Source organism: Loxodonta africana, chromosome 14 (assembly GCF_030014295.1).
Source record: "Loxodonta africana isolate mLoxAfr1 chromosome 14, mLoxAfr1.hap2, whole genome shotgun sequence".
Lineage (NCBI taxonomy): Eukaryota > Metazoa > Chordata > Mammalia > Proboscidea > Elephantidae > Loxodonta > Loxodonta africana.
Window position 1 is genome coordinate 5,302,980 of NC_087355.1, and position 18,069 is coordinate 5,321,048.

Below are 18,069 nucleotides of genomic sequence, written 5' to 3' on the forward strand. Positions count from 1 at the left end.
AAAAAGTCCAACACCCATTTCTGATAAAAACTCTCAAAATAGGAATAGAAGGCAAATTCCTCAACATAATAGAGGGCATGTATACAAAACCAACAGTTAACATTATCCTGAACAGAGAGAGGCTGAAAGCATTCCCCCTGAGAATGGGAACAAGAAAAGGGTGCCCTTTATCACCACTCCTATTTAACACTGTGCTGGAAGTCCTAGCTACAGCATTAAGGCAAAAAAAAAAAAAAAAAAAACAGAAATAAAAAGCATCCAAATTGGTAATAAAGAAGTTAAACTGTCCCTATTTGCAGATAATATGATACTATACATAGAGAACACAAACGACTCCACAAGAAAACTACTGAAACTAATGCAAAGATTCAACAGAGTAGCAGGATACAAGATAACCACCGCCATCAAGTCGTTTTCACCTCATAGTGATACAAAATAGATACACAAAAATCAGTTGGGATTCCTATATATCAATGAAGAAAAACTAAGAAATCAGGAAAACAATAGCACTTACAACAACCTCTCAAAAGATAAAACACTCAGGAATAAATCTAACCAGAGATGTAAAAGACCTGTACAGAGAAAACTACAAACCGCTATTGCAAGAAAACAAAAGAGAGCTACATAAATGGAAAAACATATCATGTTCATGGATAGGAAGACTTAACATTGTGAAAATGTCAATTCTAATCCCCCCCCCAAAAAAAAATCCCAAAGCGATCTACAAATATAGTGCAATCACGATTCAAGTATCAACAGTATCCTTTAATGAGATGGAAGAAGTAATCACCAAATTTATACTGAAAGCAGAGAGTACCCGAATAAGCAAAGCATTATTGAAGAAAAAGAACAAAGTAGGAGGCCTCACACTATCTGATCTCAGAACCTACTATACTGCCCATGGTAGCAAAACAGCCTAGTACTAGTACAGTTACAGACACACAGGGTAATGGAACAGAATTGACAATCGAGAAGTAAATCCATCCACATATGATCAGCTGATCTTTGACAGAGGACAAAGCCCATTAAATGGGGAAAAGGCAATCTTTTAAACAAATGGTGCTGGCAAAACTGAATGTCCACCTGTAAAGAAATGAAACAGAACCCATACCTCACATCATACATAAAAATTCACTCAAAATGGATCAAAGACCTAAATATAAAACCTAAAATGATAAAAATCATGGAAGAAAAATAGGCACAACACTATGGGGCCATAATACATGACATAAACAGAATACAAACCATAACTAACCATGGACAAAGACCAGAACATAAACTAGATAACTGGGAGCTCCTAAAAATTAAACACTTAATGCTCATCAAAAGACTTAACCGTAAGACTAAAAAGAGAACCTACAGGCTAGGAAAAAAAAATTTAGCAACAATATATCCAACATGGATCTAATCTCTAAATTCTATAAAATACTCCAACAAGTCAAAAACAACAACAGCAAAAATCCAATTAAAAAATGTGCAAAGGATATGAACAGACACCTCACCAAAGCAGACATTCAGCTGGCTAACAGACACATGAGGAAATGCTCACAATCATTAGTCATTAGAGAAATGTAAATCCAAACTACAATGAGATACTACCTCACCCCAACAATAATGGCACTTCATAAAAACAAATAACAAATGTTGGAGAGGAAACCCTGGTGGTGCAGTGGTTAAGACTTAAGGCTGCTAACCAAAAGATCGGCAGGTCGAATCCACCAGATGCTCCTTGGAAACCCTATGGAGCAGTTCCACTCTGTCCTCTATGGTCGCTACAGATGGCCTCAACGACAATGGATTTGGTTTTTTGGTTTCTGGAGAGGCTGTGGGGAGATTGGAACACTTATGCACTGCTGGTGGGAATGTAAAATGGTACAACCATTATGGAAAATGATATGGCATCTCCTTAAAAAGCTAGAAATAGAAATACCATATGATTCAGCAATCCCATTCCTAGGAATATATTCTAGACAAATAAAAGCCATCACACAAATAGACATATGCACACCACCCATGTTCACTGCAGTATTATTCACAATAGCAAAAAGATGGAAACAACCTAAGTGCCCATCAAGAGATGAATGGATAAACATATTACGGTATATACACACAATGGAGTACTGTGCAACAATAAACAACAATGATGAATTCTCGAAACATCTCACTACCTGGATGAATCTGGAGTCAATCACAAAAGACCAAATATTATGAGACTACTATTACAAAAACCGAAGAAAAGGTTCACACACAGAAAAAAACAACCTTTGATGGTTATGAGAGAGGGAAGGGGTGACAAGGGAAAACCACTAACTGGATAGTAGACAAGTGTTAACTTTGGTGAAGGGAAGACAACACACAACACAGCGAAAGTCAGCACAACTTGACCAAGGCAGAGTTAACAGAAGCTTCCTAGACCATCCAAACACTTGAGGGGCTGAGTCCTGGGAACCATAATCTTGGGGGTATCTAGGTCAATTGACAGAACACAGTTCATAAAGAAAGTGTTCTACATTCTACTTTGTTGAGTAGCGTCTGGTATCTTAAAAGCTTACAAGTGGCCATTTAAAATACATCTATTGGTCCCATCCCATCTGGAGCAAGGCAGAATGAAGAAAACCAAAGATACAAGGAAAATAATAATCCAGAGGGCTAATGGGCCACAACAGCCACAGCCTCCACCAACCTGGGCACAGAAAAAATAGATGTTGTCTGGCTACCAACACTGACCACTCTGACAAGGATCACAATAGAGGATCCTAGACAGAGCTGGAAAAAAAACATAGAACAAAATTCAAATTCACAAAAAAAAAAAAAAAATGATCAGACTTATTTGTGTGACAGTGACTGGAGGAAGCCCTGAGAGACTATGGCCCCCTGACAGCCTCCTAAGTCAGAACTGAAGCCACTCCCAAAGTTCACATTTCAGTCAAAGATTAGACAGGCCTATAAAACAAACAACAACACTCGTGAGAAACATCCTTTTTAGTTCAATCATATATACAGGAACAAACGGGCAACACCTATCCAAAAGCAAAGACAAGAAGGCAGGAAGGGACAGGAAAAATGAAGGAATGGACACCAGGAACCTGGAACCCAGGGTAGAAAGGGAGAAGAGCACTGACACATCGCAGGGGTTGCAACCAATGTCACAAAACAAATTAGGGATAAATTTTTGAATGGGAAACTAATTTGTGCTGTAAACTTTCTCCTAAAACACAATAAAATTTTAAAAATATAAAAATCAAATTAAAAAAACAACTGCTCTCTCAGTTACTATATTTCCCCACACTTCAAGACATACTTCAAGACATACATGTATACGGGATAAAAATATAGGATACCTACGTTTTATTAATGTATGACCGATAGCTGAACATCAAATTCAGCCAAATTGTCCAAAATAACAGGTGACTTCAAGAGGTAATGTTCAATATATATTCCAGAGATGCTGGTAAAATTGTGGAAAAATTTCTGACAGTAAGTTTCTCTTCTTTATGTGAGTAAATTAATTAGCAGTTGAATAGGACAATGTTCTATAGTGCTTTTAAAAGTTACAAAATATCCAGAACTACACAAACGAGACAGGTTTTCTCAGAAATAACTTTTTAAGAAATTGTTCTGGTGTTTAAACCTTCACAGAATTTCTTCCCCCTTAATTTTCTGTCTCAACAGTATAACAAAAAAAAAAGTCACTCATGATGCCACCACTCATTCCAAAAATATTTATTGAGTATAAAATTACATATCACGCTCTGGGCTACCAACCTGACACAACCAACATAATATTTTCCTGCCGCATTCCAATCTTCTGAACAGATACATTTTTAATACAGGTAATCTTAAAACTGACACTTTGTATTCTGCTGTTTTTGTTTGTTTAAGACAACATAAAATTTCTGATGCTGTACAAAAAGGTTCTACTATTAGTATGGAAATAAAGCCCACAAACTTATGAGAATTCAAAGGGAATTTTATTTATACATAATAATGCATGTACTACTTCAGACTTTACAAGAAAAATGGAAAACACTATTCACGTTGTCTTTCAATTTATATATTCATGAAGTTCAATTGCAAAAAAAAATCATAGTAAATGTATCAATTTTGTAATAATTTTGTAATAGATATGCTAAACACTCATAGAAAAAGCACTGGCACGAAATGCATGAAAATGCTTAAATCATCTATTTATAGAATTATGGATGATATATTCTATTTTATTCTGTACTTCATAGCAGATCAATGATGGATGTTTATTTTTATAATCAAAAAAGAAAACAATTTAAAGAAGCAGATCAACGGTGGATGTTTATTTTTATAATAAAAAAACAATTTAAATAACTATTCTAAATTACACACTTTAAGATTCTAAAAACAACTATTTCTCCATCTTCAGTTCCTGTTTCAAAAAGAACAAGAGCGAGTGCTCCCCCTGCTGCTTACATTAAAATATTAAACACTATATGACATTTTCACAAAAGCAAAACTATAAACAATGAAACCATCATGGGGATCAGGTGAGACAGAAGGTATAAAAAGGTGGAGCACAGGGCACTTTGGGGGCAGCGAAACTATTCTGAATGATACTATGCAAATGAATACACGACATTAAGCCTTTGTCAAAACCCGGGAGATTAATCAAAATTAATCTAAACACTAGAAAACTGGAAAGCTGACAAACATTACTTATTCAAGAACATCAATTAGAATTACACAGGAATTCTCATCTGAAACCATGGAGGTCAGAGGAACTGACTCAATATCTTATCAGGTGCTGAAAAAAGGAGCTGTCAACTGACTCCATACAGCAGAACTATACTTCAGGATGAGGGAGAAATAAAGAGATTTTAACATCAGGGCAAACTATAAGCTTTTGCCACTAACAAACTTCTATGATCGGTTAAAAAATGTTCTTCAAACAAAAAGAATTTCTGATTGCTGTCTCTCTGTGGATTTTTCCAGCTTATTAAATTTTTCATTACGTTCCTGAATAAACTTAATTTCTTCAACTGCTTTATCTGTGTGTTCCTTGGCTTGTTCTGCGTATTCTCTGACTTCCTTCCTGATGTCTTGAAGGGTTCTGTATATTAATCTTTTGTATTCTGCATCTGGTAACTCCAGGAAGGCACTTTCATCTAGAAGATCCCTTGATTCTTTGTTTTGAGAGCTTGTTCAGGCAATCGTGGTCTGTTTCTTTATGTGACTAGATATTGACTGTTGTCTCCGAGCCATCCATAAGTTATTGTATTAGTTTATTTTATGTTGGTTTGCTGTATCATAGCTTCTTGCTTTGTTTTGTTTTGATATGCCCAAATGGGATGCTTGAGTGAGCTAGCTTGATTATTTTTGCCTTTGGAGCTCTGACGTCCTGTCCCCAGATGGCTAGAGCTGTTATCAGGTATATTAGTCTGGGAGTCCATTCACTTTTCTTGTATGAATTCAGCTCAGGTGTCCAGGTAGCTGATCAACAAGTGTGTGGTACAAGCTCTGTCCTACAGTCTTAAGAGGGGCAGGGGTGATTGGTGTAGGTACCGGTATCTGGTTGCAGCAGAGGGTCACACTCTGAACAAGGTAGGGGTCTGAGAATCATCCCCCAAGCGTCTCTGAGGAAAGCGTGTCCCTGTTCCCTAGAGCGTACAGGTGGGTGGGTTCTGCAGATGGACCATGGGCACCTGATGTTTTCCTGGTTGTAAGGACGGGGAGGTACCAGTTATCCTTGGACCCCTGTCACGGGTGGCTGGGTGACCTGAGTGGAGCCACCAGTCCTTAGGCCCCTGATATGGGTAGGTGAGGACCCTGTTTAACAGGCAAAGTGGTGTCAAACATCAAACACCCACCTCTCCACCGCACAGCTGAAACAGTTGGAGTCTGCCAACAAGGGCCTATTCTCCTGAAATAGGCACCCACAGTTCCACGCAGAGGGGACAGGTGCTCAAAGTCCACGGACCACTTATGCCTGGACAGGAGCTGCTTCTGTCCTGAGCTCCCCTGTTTAGTGGAGCTGGCAAATTCTCTTTTCCCCCAATTGCAAATTTATTCCTTCTCCAGGGCCTGGAGGATTGTTCTAGGTGCTCAACAGGCCCAGGGTAATCAACAGCTGCTGAAGCCGGCTTGGGAGCAGGGGGTGTGGTAAAATTTACACAAGTACTTAGCTTTTGCTGAGAGCACCATTCTTTGCTGGTTCCAGAGGTGTGAGTAGATTATGTGGCTGGCTGCTTCTCCCTGAGGTAACTGCGGCCAAACGCTAGTATCAGCCCACCGCAGCCACTCCTGGGAATGGTGCCTGAGGGCTCCCGGTGATTGAGGTCCGGTAACTCCTCTCTGCTTCTGAACCGTTTCTTCCTCCCTCTGCCCCTCAGTTCATTTTCTAACCTTGCCTTTGATGTTCAGGGCTCCTAGCTTGTCATAAATACACTTGTTTCACTTGTTTTTTCAGGTCTTTGTTATAAGAGGGCTCACCGGAAGTGTCTGTCTATTCCACCATCTTAGCCCCACCTCCAAATAAAAAGAAAATAATAAGAGAATCTGTGATATCAGCTAGGGAAATGGAACACTGAAAGAAGCAGAAAAATGTGTACAACAAAAGGTTATTCTTTCCCTTATGAGTTTTATAAATCATATTTGAAGATTGAAAGAAAAATATAACACCGTATGACATACAAGATAATGGTATTTATTTGGGGGTTGGGTTTTTGTTGCTGTTGTTCTCGTTGTTGAGAATATATCCAGCAAAACATAACATACACAAATTCAACAATTTCCACATGTACAGTTAAGTGACACTGATTACATTAAGGTGTGCAATCACTCTCACCCTCACTCACTGAGTTGTTCCTCCCCCATTAACATGAACTCATACCCCCAAAATTACTATATAATCTATCAAGTTGCTGTTGTCAATTTAATCCCATAAAATAGATCTTGAAAGAGCATAACGCTAGAAATTATCTAGAGACAACAGCTTCAGAGGTTCATCCAGCCTGCATCGCTCCACGAAGTCTACACTCCATGAGAACCTGAAATTCTCATCTGCATTTCCCTCTTTTGATTATGATTCTTCCATACAATCTATGATCAAAAGGCTCAGTAACGATAGTGGGGCACCATCCAGTTCTTCCAATCTCATGGCAAAGGAGGCAGTTGTGCATGGAGGCAGTTAGCCACACATTCCATATCTTCCTCTTACTCCTGACTCCATCCTCTGCTGTTCCAGGCAAAAAGAGACCAACTGTTGTGCCTTGTATGGCTGCTTATGAGTTATTAAGATCACAGGAACTCACTATGCAGCAAACTAGAAGGTAGAACAGAAGCACTGAACATGGTTTTAGGCCAATTAACTGGCACAACCCATGAAACCATGAAGTTGAACCTCCAAACCAAGGAGCCAAATCTCATCAGTGTTTCGGTTTTACATGAGCGGCCCAAGCAGCTACTGTTTTTTGGTTTTGTTTTGTTTTGTTTTGTTTTAATCATTGTTGTTAAGTATATCTACCCCATAACTTTTGCCAATTCAACTTCCTACAGGTGTACAACTTACAGCACTTACAATCATCTGCTGTGCAACCCTATTTTTAATCAGTATGATTTTTCCACACCTTTAACCCACCCATCCCCATCCCTCCCACTCCTGGTAACCACTAATGAACTTTGGTCTCTATACATTTGCCTTTTCTTGTTTTTTTACATAAGTGAGTTCATACAATACTTGTACTTATGTGATTGACTCATTTTCCTTGGCATAAAGTCCTCAAGCTCCATCTGTATTCTGGCATGCATCAAGGCTTCATTTCTTCTACTGGCTGAGTAATATTCCACTGTATGTACGTAATACATTTTGTTTATCCATTCATCCGCTGATGGCATTTAGGTTGTTTCCACCTTTTGGCTATTGTGAATAGTGCTGCAATAAACTTTGGCGTACAAGTACCTGCTTGGTTTCTCCTTTAAGTCTTTTGGATATATACTTACAAGTGTAATTGATGGGTCATGTGGTAGTTCTATGCTTAGCTTTTTAACAGGTGTACAATTTGGCATTCCAACTAGCAATGGATAAGGGTTTCAATTTCCCTGCAGCCTTACAAATATTTGTTTTTCTTTTTTTTAACTCACCAAAAAAAATCAAACCTGTTGCTGTCGAATTGATTCTGACTCACAACAACCCTACGGGACAGAGCAGAATTGCCCCATAGGGTTTCCAAGGAACTGGTGGATTCAAACTGCCAACCTTTTGGTTAGCAGCTAAATGCTTAACCACTGTGCCAACAGGCCTCCTTAGCCATCCTAGTAGGAGTGAAATGGTATCTCATCGTGGTTTTGACTTGCATCTGTCTGATGAGCTAGAATCATCTCAACGAGAATGGTTTTGGATGACTGACACTGAGAATCTTTTCATGTGTTTGGTGGCCATTTGAATGCTTTCCTTGGTATAATATCTATTCAAGTCCTTTGCCTCTTTTATGATTGGGTTATTTGTTTATTTGTTGTTAAGTTGCTGAAGTTTTATATATATATATATGTGTGTGTGTATATATATATAAGTTATTACTTTCTTATCAGATTCATAGTTGGTAACTTGTCTTTTCACTTTTTTGGGATTTGGATGAACAAAACTTTTTGAGGTCCCATTCATTTGTTTTGTCTTCTGCTGTTTGTACTTTTGTTATCATATTAAATAACCCATTGTTGAAAGCTAGGCCAACAGCCTTGTCCCTACATTTTATTCTAAGATTTTTATGGTTTCAGTTTCCACATTTATGTCTTCAATCCATTTTATAGATTTTTTTCTTTTCTTTTTTTTTTTGTGGTGCTAACATTTTCTTTGTTCCTCTTACTTACCTGTGCTGAGTTCCTTCTGCTTGTGGATTTCCTTTTCATTTCTTTTGTTTTTGTAGATTTTGTTTTTATTGAGACTTTTATGTTTTTCTTCTTTATTGTGATGAGTAGTTTTGTTAACTTTCTTTGTGGTTACCTTGAAATTTACTCTTATCTTCCTAGGTTTGAACCAGTCTATTACTACTTGGTATTGCCTTGCATTCCTCTGATTTAGAAAGTTCTAAACCTGTACCGTTTATTCCCTCTTTTATTCTGACGTTGTTGTCATTTACAGATTAACCTCTCTGGTTCCTGTTGCCAATTCTTTTGGTTTTGGATAGTCCTTGAGAGTTCACTTCCTACGTTGGTATCTGGCTGGTACAATCTTGCATCCTAAATTCAGGCTGTGATCTGATGTTGTTTGTTCTCAGACTGAAAGACCCCCTTTAATAATTCTCATAGGTCTGGCTTGGTTTTTACATATGCCTTTAATTTCTGTTTATCTAGAAATGTCCTAATTTCACCATCATATTGGAATGAAAGTTTTGCGGGATATATTATTCGTGGTTGGCAATTTTTTTCTTTCAAGGTTTTATATATGTCATTCCATTGCCTCTTGCTTTCATGGTTTCTGCCAAATAGTCAGAGCTTAGTCTTATTGTTTCTCCTCTGTAAGTCACTTTTTGTTTTTCTTGACCTGCTCTCAGGATTTTTTCTTTGTCTTTGGTTTTAGCGAGTGTGATTATGATATGCTTTGGTGTTTTTTTCTTTTTGGGTCTATCTTATATGGGGCTCACTGAACTTCTTGGATGGTCAGTGTTTCATCATTCATGATGTTAGGGAAGCTTTCTGTCAGCAATTCTTCAATGATCCTCTCTGTGTTTTCCATTTTCTCTCCCTGTTCTGGAACTCTGACCACTCGCAAATTTTTGCTTTTGAATGTATCCTACATAATTCTCAGAGTTTCCTCATTTTTCTTCATTCTTTTTTCTGATTTTTCCTCAAACAGTTGTATCCAAGTGTTTCTCTTCAATTTCACTGATTCTGTCTTCCGTCATTTCAAACCTTCTCAGCCCTTCTATGACACTGTCCATTTCTGAAATCTTGTTATCTTTTGGATTTCTAATTGTTGTTTTTGTATGATTTCTAGTTGTGAATTTATTTTGGCATTTTGTCCCTGTATTATTTACCTGAATTCTTCCATTTTTCTGACTGTATTTTCCATGAATTTGTCTACCTTTTCCACAAACTTGTCTGTTTTTTCCTCATTTTTGGTCTACTTTTTGCTTCAATTCTTGGATAACTGAATATTAGAGATATGAATTCCCTGTCAGGTAGTTCTAGTGCTTTTTCTTCTACTGGAAAGTCATCTGGTGTTTTATTTTGGCCGCCTACTGGAACCACCCTGTCCTGTTTTTTCTAATATGTTTTGATATTGTCTGCAAATAGGCAATTTTCTTTTCCACTCTGAAAATAATTTCTTTCTCATCTCTCTGCTCTGGATGGGACTTCTAATACGTCTTCTCCTTACTTCTCACCTATCTCGTTATCTAACATTTTGCCTTTACAACAGTAGTAAAAAAATCTACTATCCAACTATTTTGCACATTAAAATAGCCTGGCAGTAACAAACATCAAGGTGCAGGCTGACAGTAATGCTGGCTTTAATGGTTAAGGTTATGTATCAGGTTGTCTGGGCCATGATTCTCAGTGGCTTGGCAGTTATATAATGATATAATGATACAATTTGGCAGTTATGTAATGATACGGTCATCTTCCATTTGTGATCCGATGTGGTCATCTTCCATTTTCACATAATGCAAATTTCACATACCAACTTGGTCCTTGGACCCTAAAAATGTTGATAAGTGAGGACAGGATGTACTGAATAGAAGTGATAAGAACAGGCACCCTTGTTTTGTTCCCAATTTCAAGGGGAAAGTTCTATCTTTCTCTGTGAAGTATAATGTTGACTGCTGGCTTTCCATATATGCCCTGACACATAACGAGAAATTTTCCTCCTATTCCAATCTTCTTTAGGTTTTTTATAACAAAAGAAATGTTGCTGTTGTTGTTGTTAGCTGCCGTCAAGTTGGTGCCAACTTACAACAACCCTATGTACAACAGAATGAAATACTGTCTATGGTCCTGCACCATCCTCATAACTGTTGCTATGTTTGAGTCAGGGCTTTGAACCAGTGCTGCCCAGGGATCAGTCATGGCCAAGGAAGCATCATCAGAACAGACCTGAATTTTTAAAGTTACTGTGAACTGGAAAGATAGTCAGAACAGGAAAAATTACACAAACGAGGGCCACATATGTGTTGCAAAGCAACTAAGTCCATTACCCTTGGATTCTGAATGCAGTCTAATGCACTGCTGCCCCACTCAAAGATGGTGGCACCCTGCTAAAAGATGGTGGTGCCCCACTCAAAGATGGCAGCCAACCACACCACTTTGAATGTGTGTCGCTCTCCTATAATCCTGCCAATAATTCAATCTCATGAATCAGGCTCCTGAATGGGCTCACCACACCTCTTTTGAGTCACCCATTCCAGGGCTTTGACCCATAATTTTTCCTGTTCTGGGTATCATGCCGAATCTGCCAAATTGTAAAACTGTGGGTCTATTCCCGTTTCAATTCCTCAGCCATGACCGATCCAGTTCAAAACGGTTCAAAGACCTGGTGTGACTCCACTGTTGCAGACACTGTGTCAATTCGTCACACTGAGGGTCTTCCTCTTTTTCACTGATCCTCTACCTTACCAAGCATGAAGTCCTTCTCCAGGGACTGGTCACTCCTCAAAATGTGTCTACAGTACGTAAACATGAAGTCTCGCCATCCTCCCTCCTAAAGAGAATTCTGGCTTATAATTCTTCCCAGACACATTTGTTCGCTCTTCTGGCAGCTCATCATATATTCAATACTCTTCAACAATCCTGTAATTCCAAAGAATGAATTCTTCAAACTAACAGATGAGTGGTAGAAGAAAGGGTATTGAATGTTACCAAATGCTTTTTCTGCATCCACAGAAATGATCATGTGGTTATTTTCCTTTGTTCTACTGAAGTGATGTATTACACTGATTTTTTTTTTACTGTTGAGCCTTCCCTGAAATCCTAGAAAAAAATCCCACATGGATATGGTGTATGGCTCTTAATATACCATTGAATTGTGTTTGCTAGTACTTTCTTGAGGATTTTTGCAACCATATTCATAAGGGATATTGGCCCGTAGTTTTCTTCAGGTGTCACTGTTTGGCGTTGGTAACAGGGTGATGCATGCTTCATAGAATACACTAGGCAGTATTCCTTCTCCATCTTTTGGAAGTGGTTAAACATTATTAGTGTCAATTCTTCTCTAAATGTTTGGTAGAATTCCCCAGTGACGCTATCTGGTCCAGAACTTTTTTTTGTTGGGAGGTTTTTGATCACTGGCTCGATCTCTTCATTTGTTAGGAATCTACTGAGACTTTGCATTTCCTCTTGAGTCTGTTGAGAAGGTTGTGTGCTACTAAGAATTTGTCCATTTCATCTATGTTATTCAGTTTGTTGCCCTAGAATTGTTCATAATACTGTGCCATAATACTCTCCATTTCTCTCAGATCAGTTGTAATGCCTACTCTTTTCATTTCTTATTTTGGTTACCTGCATCTTTTTTCCTTTGCTAGGCTAGCTAGTGGTTTATAAATTTTATTGATCTTTGTACAGAAATAACTTCTAACTTTACTGATTCTCTTTGTTTTATTTACTTATGCTCTGATCTTTATCATTTCCTTTCTTCTGGTAGGTTAAGACTTAGCTTGCTCTTCTCTATTGATGTCCAGGGGTTGTTGAATTAGGCTGCTGATTTGAGAAATTTTTTCTTCTTGCATGTAGGCATTTCTTGCTATGTTTCCATCTGAGTACTGCCTTCATTGCAACTCATACCTTGCGGTTTGTTGTCTGTTAATTTTCATTTGACTCTAAAAAATTTACATTTTCCTCATTTGATTTCTTCCTTGACCCATTGGTAGTTTAATAGTTGTGTTGTTTACTTTGTAGCACTGGTGGCACACTGGTTAAGAGTCTGGCGGCTATCAAAAGGTTGGCAGTTCAAATCCACCAATCACTCCTTGGAAACCCTATGGGGCAATTCTACTCTATCCTATAGGATCATTGAATCAGAATCGACTCGACAGCAGTAGATTTCATTCTCTTTGGTTTTTGTTTAATTTCTATATATTTGTGTTACTGTTCAGTTTATTTTTTAGTTATTAATTTCTAGCTTAACACTGTTGCAGTTAGAGAAAATACTTTGTATGATTTCAAATGTTTTAAATTTATCAAGATTGGCTTTGTGATCTCACATGCAGTCTATCCTGGAAAATGATCGATATACAGAAGGGTAGAATGTATACTGTGCTGTTCTTTTGTGGAGTGCTCTATATATATCTATTAATTACATCTTTATATTTCATGTGCCCTGTAATATAATTTTATCCTTACCTTTAATGTAACTGTTATTAAAAAGCATGAAGGACAAAACAATTAGAATTACCAAGCATGAATATTTTATTAACATTGTTAGGTGCCATCTAGTTGATTTTGACTCGTAACAACCCCTATGTACAATATAAAGAAACACTGCCTAGTCCTGCGCCATCCTTACAATCGTTGTTATGTTTGAACCCATTGTTCCAGCCACTGTGTCAATCCATCTCGTTGAGGGTCTCCCTCTTTTTCACTGACCCTCTACTCTACCAAGCGTCGTGTCCTTTTCCAGCAACTGGTTCTTCTTGATAATGTGTCCAAGATACTGAGACGAAGTCTCACCATCCTTGCTTCCAATGAGCATTCTGGCTGTACTTTCTAAGACAGACTAGTTCATTCTTCTGGCAGTCTGTGAAGTATTTAATATTCTTTGCAAACACAATAATTCAAAGTCATCAATTCTTCTATGGTCTTCCTTTTTCACTGTCCAGCTTTCACACGCATATGAAAAAAAAATTTTTTTTTTTTGAGGTGATTGAAAACACCATGGGTTATGGCAGAGCACATTATTCCTTAAAGTGACATCTTTGCTTTTTAACACTTTAAAGAGATCTTTTGCAGCAGATTTGCCCAATGCAATGCGTTGTTTAATTTCTTGACTGCTGCTTCCATGGGCATTGATTGTGGAACCAAGTAAAATGAAATCCTTGACAACTTCAACCTTTTCTCCATTTATCATGATGTTGCTTATTGGTCCAATTGTGAGGATTTTTGTTTTCTTTATGTTGAAGCATAATTTATATTGAAAGCTGTGGTCTTTGATTTTCAATAAGACCTTCAGGTCCTGTTCACTTTCAGCAAGCATGGTTGTGTCATCTGCATACTGCAGATTGTTAATGAGTCTTCCTCCAATCCTAATGTCCACCCCTTTCTTCTTCATATAGTCCACCTTCTCAGATTATTTGCTCAGCATACAGACTGATTAAGCATAGTGAAAGGACACAACCCTAATGCAGACCTTTCCTTTCAACCATGTAGTATCCCCTTGTTCTGTTCCAACGACCGCCTCTTGGTATAAATACAGGTTCCTCATGAGCACAATTAGGTGCTCTTGAATTCCCATTCTTCACAATCTTATCCATAATTTCTTATGATCTACACAGTGAAATGCCTTTGCATAGTCGGTAAAACACAGGAAAACATCTTTCTGGTATTCTCTTCTTTCAGCCAGGATCCATCTGACATCAGCAATGATATTCCTTGTTCCATATCCTATTCCTAATCTGGCTTGAGTTTCTGGTAGCTCCCTGTCAATGTACTGCTATACCCGCTTTTAAAAGATCTTCAGTAAAAATTTACTTGAGTGTAATATTAATGATATTGTTCTATAATGTATGCATTCTGTTGGATCTTTCTTTGGAACGGGTACAAATATGGATCTCTTCCAGTTGGTTGGGCAGGTAGCTGTCTTCCAAATATCTTGGCATAGAAAAGTGAGCGCTTCTAGAGCTGCATCCATATGCTGAAACACCTGAATTGGTATTCTGTCAATTCCCAAAACCTTGTTTTTCACCAATCCCTTCAGTGGAGCTTGGACCTCTTCCTTCAGTATCATTGGTTCTTTATCCTGAAATGGCTGAATGTCAATCAATTCTTTTCGGTGCAATGACTGTATATTCTTACATCTTCTTTTGACGCTTTCCGTGTTGTTCAATATTTTCCCTGTAGAATCCTTCAATACTGCAACACGAGGCTTGAATTTTTTCTTCAGTTCTTTCCACCTGAGAAATGCCAAGCATGTTCTTCCCTTTTGGTTTTCTATCTCCAAGTCTTTGCACGTTTCATAACACTTTACTTTGCCTTCTTGAGCTCTTTTACTTCATCATTTCTTCCTTTCGCTTTAGCTACTCTACATTCAAGAGCAACTTTCAGTCTCTTCTGACATCCATTTTGACCTTTTCTTTCTTCCCTGTCTTTTTAAAGACCTCTTGCTTTTTTCATTTATGATGTCCTTGATGTCATTCCATAACTCATCTGGTCTTCGGTCACTAGTGTTCAAGGCATCAATCTGTTCCTGAGATGGTCTTTAAATTCAGATGGGATATACTCAAGACTTACTTTTGGCTCTTCATGGACTTGCTCCAATTTTCTTGAACTTCAACTTGCATATGAGCAAATGATGGTCTGTTCCAGTCAACCAGTGGCCTTGTTCTGACTGGTGATACTGAGCTTTTCCATTGTCTCTTCCCACAGATGTAGTCAATTTGATACCTATGCATTCCATCTGTTCAGGTTCATGTGTGTAGTTGCTATTTAAGTTGTTGAAAAAAAGTATTAGCCTTGAAGAAATCGTTGGTCTTGCAAAATTCTATTATGCCATCTCCAGCATCATTTCCAACACTAAGGCCATATTTTCCAACTACTAATCCTTTGCTGTCAACTTTCACATTCCAACCAGCAGTAATTATCAATGCATCTAGACTGCATGTTTGATCAATTTCAGACTGCAGAAGTTGGTAAAAGTCTTCAATTTATTCATCTTTGGCCTTAGCGGTTGGTGTGTAAATTAGAATAATAGTCATATTAACTAGTCTTCCTTGCAGACATACGGAAATTATTCTATCACCAACAGCACTGTACTTCAGGGTAGATCTTGAAATGTTCTTTTTTATGATGAACACGAAGCCATTCCTCTTCAATTTGTCATTCTTGGCATAGTAGACAATATGACCAATTTGAAATAGCGAATACCAGTCCGTATCAGCTCACTAATGCCTAGGATATTGATCTTTATGCATTCAATTTCATTTCTGACAACTTCCAATTTTCCTAGATTCATACTTTGTACATTCCACGTTCTGATTATTAATAGATGTTTGCAGCTCTTTCTTCTCATTTTGAGTCATGCCACATCAGTAAATGAAGGTCCCGAAAGCTTGACTGCATCCACATCATTAAGGTCAACTCTACTTTGAGGCAGCTCTTCCCGTCATATTCTGAGTGCCTTCCAACCTGAGAGGCTCATCTTCCAGCACTATATCAGACAATGTTCCGCTGCTCTTCATAATGCCTTCACTAGCCAATTTTTTTTTTCAAAAGTAGACTACCAAGTCCCTCCTCCTTGTCTGACTTAGTCTGGAAGCTCAGCTGCAACCTGTCCAAGGGTGACCCTGTTGGTATTTGAAATACTCGTGGCAAAATTTCCAGTATCAGAGCAACATGCAAGCCACCACAGTACAACACACTAACAGACATGTGGTGAAAATATATTATTACTAGGTCTTATGCTTGTGCATGTATTTCCTTTTTTTAGGGATCTTTTTTTTATGTATAGCTTTAAATTATTTTCTAAAAGTTTTTTTTTTTTTTTTTTATGACCATCCATCTATAGAACTCCCGTTAGTGTTTTTTAGGGGCGACTTTGAGGATGCTAACTCTTTCAGCTTATGTTTTTCTTGAGAATGTTTTCATTTCACCATCATTATTGAAGGACAGTTTCACTGAGTATACTATTTTCTTGGTTCACAGTTTTTTGTTTGTTTATCTTGAGATCCATGTACTTCATCTGATTCAGTAATCTGTTCTTATTATTTCCTCATATATTTCTTTCTGTCCTTTCCTCTCACCTCCTTCTAGAAGACCCATGATGCGTATATTAGGTCTCCTGTTGTCCCATAATTGCATTTAACTCTGCACCGCCTTCCTGAATCTCCATTCTTGTTGCTCTTCAGCCTCTGTAATTTTAACTATCTTATCCTCTAACCTGCTGATTCTTTCTTCTGCCTGATTAAATCTGTTGGTAAGTGTTTCTACTGTGTTTTTTATTTCAGTTATTGCCTCTTTCTGTCCCAACACCTTCTTTTAGGTCCTCATTCTTCCATTTTGTTCCTTATATCTTTTAGCTCTATGTTTTCCCTTAGGTCTTTATGTTTAACATTGTTGTATTATAATCTCCCCCCCCCCTTTTTTTTTTTCATTATCTGGTGTTCTCTAGATGAGCTTTCTCTCCATCATGTTCATTTGGATAGGCCATCATTTCTCCATTCTTTGTGTGTCTTCTGATTTTTTGTTGGGACACCAGGATTTTTTAGTTAACTTTCTCTGTTCTCCCCAGTACTTGGTGTTTTTGGCAGCACTACTTTCTGCAAAAAAGTAGGCAGGCAGAGTCTTTGATCTTTCTTTACTATTTCCTCTTACTCTCTTTGATAGTTTCGTCTCTGTTCCTTGTTCAAATAAAAAAAATAGGACTGAAAAATTTCAGATCTCAGTTTTCAACTTGCAACCTCTCCAGTCTTAGGCTGGGTTCTCTATAGAAGCAAAACCAGTGAAGCATAAAAATGAACATATAGAGAGACTCACATCATGGAAACAGCTCATGTGATTGTACAGGCTGGAAGGTTCCAAGTCTGTGGATAAGGATAGAGGCTTCTGTTGATTCATATAGCCGCAGGGGCTGGCAAACATAAGATCGGTAGGTCGTAGAGCAGGGCTTTAGCTCACAGGCTATGAAGATCAATGAATCCCAAAATCAACAGAGAATCTCAAATCCCAAGAACCAGTGGTCAGATGAACAGGAGATAGCTTCAGGATCCAGAGTGAGCAAAAAAGCCAGAACGTCTGCTTATGTTCAGATATAGGCCACACCCCCAAGGAAACCCCCTTTAACTGACTGGCTACTCACAGCAGATTCAATCATGGGAGTGATCACACATAAACACTGAGAATCATGGCCCAGCCAAGCTGACACACAATCTTAACCATCACATCTCCTAAGCAAAGCAGAAA

At 38.1% G+C, this 18,069-nt stretch overlaps 1 protein-coding gene across 2 annotated transcripts in view; it reads right to left on the bottom strand.

Annotated features, from left to right (window-relative positions):
- SPIDR (scaffold protein involved in DNA repair) overlaps positions 1-18,069 on the bottom strand; it is a 778,935-nt gene that overhangs the window by 724,896 nt on the left and 35,970 nt on the right. The window lies entirely within an intron of this gene.